Here is a 4,414-nt window from a genome sequence, read left to right on the forward strand (position 1 = left end):
GTGTATTTGCTTGTGCAGTGCCTCGACACCAGGGAGACTGCAGAGGTACAACACGAGCCTGTGGTTCCCCTCTGATGTACACGGAGACTTGCAGGAAGAGTGCAAAGCAGTGCCAAGCTCTCTTCCAGCAACAGCCAGAGACCTAAGATTGTGTCTTTCCCCGTGGAAGCCTGCATTACCAGAGTTGAAAAGACTGCATGTTCCCTGCTAACACTGTCTTAGGTGACTTGTCTTCATCAGAGGCCCAGCTACCACAAAAAAAAAAAAAAAACAAACAAAAAAAAACAACAACAAAAAAAACCGGGCAAAAGAGAGTAATGAGGGTGGTGGAGGCTCTCCTTCCCTTCAGTGGAGCAGGGTCTTTTCTCCAACCCCTCAAGCACCACCAGAGTCACTCTAAGCTGAACGTGATACATTCCTCCTTGTCACCAACAGGGCCCTTCCTCTTCTTTCCATGATCTGCCAGGGCCTTGGAAGTAGCTAGAATTTTGCTAACCTCCTCTCCTCCTTCCAGCTGATAGTGGCTCTTGCTCCTCACAGGCTCTCTCATGTATCTGTCTCTGCATCTATGTGTGCCCAGAACTAGGGATCAGTAGACCTCCGGGGTGATCACTGCCCACTTTCACCAGGCTGACATCTCTCAGCCCTAGGAAGGGCAGCGATAGGTAGACTGAAAGTTTGGATGGAGAAGGGTTTGCATTACCTGGCCAGCTCCGGGCTCTCTCTCATACCTCTAGTCCATTCTTGTGCCCTGAACCTTGCTTGGTCCTGCCTTCTAACACATGGCATTTTCCCACTGCTTTTTCACAGCCTCATTTCTCATGCAGCTCCTTGTGCCTTGTGTCGTGTGTTGCAGGGTCTGCCTGTGTACAGAGCTGAGGGTGACTTGGTCTTGTGCTCCTTCTCACTTTTCAGATTGTCTCTGCATTTCCCCTGATGTTTCAGCCCATTCCTCTTGCTTTTCCCTGCTTCTTTGCTTCCCCTCTGTTCTCCCCCTCTCCCCTTAAAGAGCCATTCTTTAAGACCTACTTCATGCTGCTGTCCTTCCCCTGCCTCAGGCTTTCTTCAAGATGTATAGCCCTGTGTGGGGGAGGCTTGAGGCAAGTTATCCTGGGCAGTGACTAAACTTGCATTAATCCCATCCAAGACTCTGCATGACACAGGGGACCTGCTGAGTTTAAATCCAGTGGATGCTCCTACTGCCGTCCTTACATACTTCAAGTTCTGCCCTAATGCGAGGTCACCTTATGATGGCCTCTGCTGTGCTGGAGAGGGAAATTCCCAATGGTGGTGCTGGCAGGGCTGCCACGTGGGCTGTGCTGGCCCCACAGCTCATTGTGTGCTTGTGCCACTCAGGTGGCTCTGCAGCCCGCAGCTACTTGAGCACCACTCTGGTAAAGCCCCCAAGCTTGGCGCTGAGCGAAAAGTGAGGGCTCTGCTCTTTGTGGTGACCCCAGGAGACTTTTGCCACACACCTCTTCTGCTGTGAGCAAAAGCTATTTCTTCACCTGGATTCTAAAAGAATACAACAAATTTTTTTAAACTCTCTCCTGCTTTTTTTTCCATACTGAGATTTCCATAGGCCACCAGCCTCCCACTCTCTCTGTTGTCTTCCCAGTGAGTTAACATTGCCTCTCTCAAACTGATTACATTTGGACCATTAATTTCTTCCTTGCTCTTGGGGGCTCTCACTCCTGCTAGGGCACAGTGCCCAGAAGAAAACACAAGATGCCAAATGCAGCCTCACTGGAGGGTGCCGCCTCTGTCTTACCCTGTCTGTAGCATGGAAACATGCCTCTTTATGTGGCAACACACTAGCAGCGTGTATGTTTCCCAGGTGCCTCACCTTTAGCAAATAGTCCATATGGATGGTTGTCGTCTACTCCTGCTCCCCAATTCTCCTTGCAAAGTTTAGTTTCATCTGTGACATAATTATCAGTAACAATTTTTTAGAGCAACTGCTAGCTCAAAGAGGTAAATCTTGACATGCCAAAGAACAGGGCTACTCTGAAACATGAATGCCATGCCACTACCCAACAAAACACCCCCTTCACCCTCCCCTCAAAACCCCCAAACTCCAAACCACAATCCTACCCAGACTACGGCTCAGCAGCGGTTCTTTGGCTCCTGGTGTGCATCTTAGTCAAAGCTACAGGCTTCAGAGACCATCTGATTTTTCTACAGAGTTGACGGCCTTGCTCCTGTTTGCCCTGCAAAGCTAACACTGTTCATGAGGGAAACAGACCCATGAACAACATTGCTTGTTAAGATCCAACAGTGATGTAACTGATGCTCCAGTAAAGCCTGCTGGAGGGTCACCCAACATAACTGTTAATAATGGTGATGAGGTGGAGGACCAGACCTGGCTTGGCCCTCTGGCTCTTCTGTGTTCCGGAGTGGGCTGGTAACACAGGTGAAACAATTGTGAAGAACTGTCAGAGCTGAAGTGACACACAACCTTATTTAGTTTAATCACAGCCCCATCTCTGGCATTTTGTCCACCAGTTCAGCCCTTGCCACCTGTCCTCATCTGCTTTCTGGCAAGGGCAACCTGAGTGGAGCTGGCAGTGGGCAAGCCTTCAGACAAAACAGATCTGCCCCTACTTGCACACAGAGATGAGATCCACACATTGCTGACAAGGAGAGGAGGAGATACTGCAATTCTGGTTTGGTACTCACTTGGCAAAGAGAAGCTGTGTTTTATAACACTCCTGTGCCTCTCTCTCCTCCTCATCCCTCTAATTTTGCAGGGCACACAAACCAGAATGTAACCTTCTTTGCATAATCTCACCATAACTGTGCATAATGCTGCCCTTTAGCTCTAAGACAAAAGTTTTCTCCGTTGACAACCTGATGTTTCTGCCCAGCCAAGGTGTGGCTAGTGCTGCACAATAACAGGCCCCTTTACTGAGCCCATGTGGTGCCTCAGTTTCCCAAACTATGAAAATGAGATTATATGGATATTTGTCAAGTGCTTGCATGCCTGCAAAATAATATTGCTGTTGCTTGATTTTGGTATACCTCAGCTGGCGAATGTGCATCCTTTTTGCCTGTCCTTTCCCGCCCCCGCCCCGTGCTGTGCTTTCTAGACATTTCCCTTTGATTACTTACCTTTGGGATTCTTTCTCCCCAGCTGCATGCCTAGTCCCCCTTTTTTCCTTCTTCCTCCCTGCCCAAGCAAGATAGGTTCCTTTTGCATGACTTCTTTGTTCTCTGTGGTATTTGCAACACCCTTCCAGCCTTGTATCACCTGTGAATTCCATTCCTCCTGGCTGTGTTTTCTCTGTCTTTGCAGCACCTAGAATGACGAAGCCTTTTGTGCTGCTGTTGCTGCAATTGAACCTGATACTTGAAAGGAGGAGAAAAGGTTGGAATAAACTGCTCTGATGATTCACCCCCAGGGCTGAGAGATTTGCTCCTTTGATATCAGTCCCTTGATCAGAGCTCTGCTATGTTATCTCTGTTTGTCTGGAGAGACTTAATTCCTGGCACATTTGGGCTGGTGGAATCCCAGATACCAGAGCCAGTGACTGGAAAAGGAGCACACCGCATTCTTCTCCCACTCTTAGATATGTCAAAAAGTCTGTAAGGTTTGATGCTCCAGGGCCTATAAGCCCCTTAAGACAGCTTTTGTCTGCATTTAATGCAACTGAGAAACCTCTAACTTTCTTCCACCTGCCAAAATCCATCACCTGCTCTCTCTGTATCTTATAACCCTGCAGAGGTGTCCCAACACAGTTTTCTCTTCTTCCTCTTCTTCCTTCTGCCATTTTTTGTGGGCAGATTTCCCTATCAGCTCATCCTCTACATGCTCACAAGATATTAAGGACCCTTTCACCACTCCTTTATGAGACCGTGCACTGATCCACTGGTCATGAAGCAGGATGAGTGAAAACCATGAAAGGAACACGGAAAGCCCAGCATGAGCCTAGACTACCTCAAATGTCTTGGTCAAAAGCCTAATAGCAAAAGGCTGGATGAATGGGATGGATTCTCAGGTATTGACAGCTGAGGTGGAAGAGGGGCCGTGCAGACCCACAGTTTTCCTAACTGGGCTTAAGTGGCAATTCTTTGTAAGACTTACCTAGGAACAAGCTGGGGGAGGGGGGGGAGAGGGGGTCACACAGGGACCACACCTCTGTAGGCCTAAGTGGCATTTCCAGTGGTGGGACATTGTTTTCTCTATGTATGCATTTTGATTAAAATACTTTGCATTACCTGAAACAGTTAAATATTATTGTGTTAGAAAACCCCTCATCCCCTTTCTTTTTGGGGAGAAAATATACCATAAATAACATTAACCGTTAAGATCGATTATTCTAGGGGAGTTAGTCACGACAGACCTGGAACATAACCTTGCTGTTACTTAATAGATTAACTTCTTTCTTCAAAGACAAAACACTCATTGAGTAGG

This window comes from Pterocles gutturalis, unplaced genomic scaffold (assembly GCF_000699245.1).
Source record: "Pterocles gutturalis isolate BGI_N339 unplaced genomic scaffold, ASM69924v1 scaffold21866, whole genome shotgun sequence".
Classification (NCBI taxonomy): domain Eukaryota; kingdom Metazoa; phylum Chordata; class Aves; order Pterocliformes; family Pteroclidae; genus Pterocles; species Pterocles gutturalis.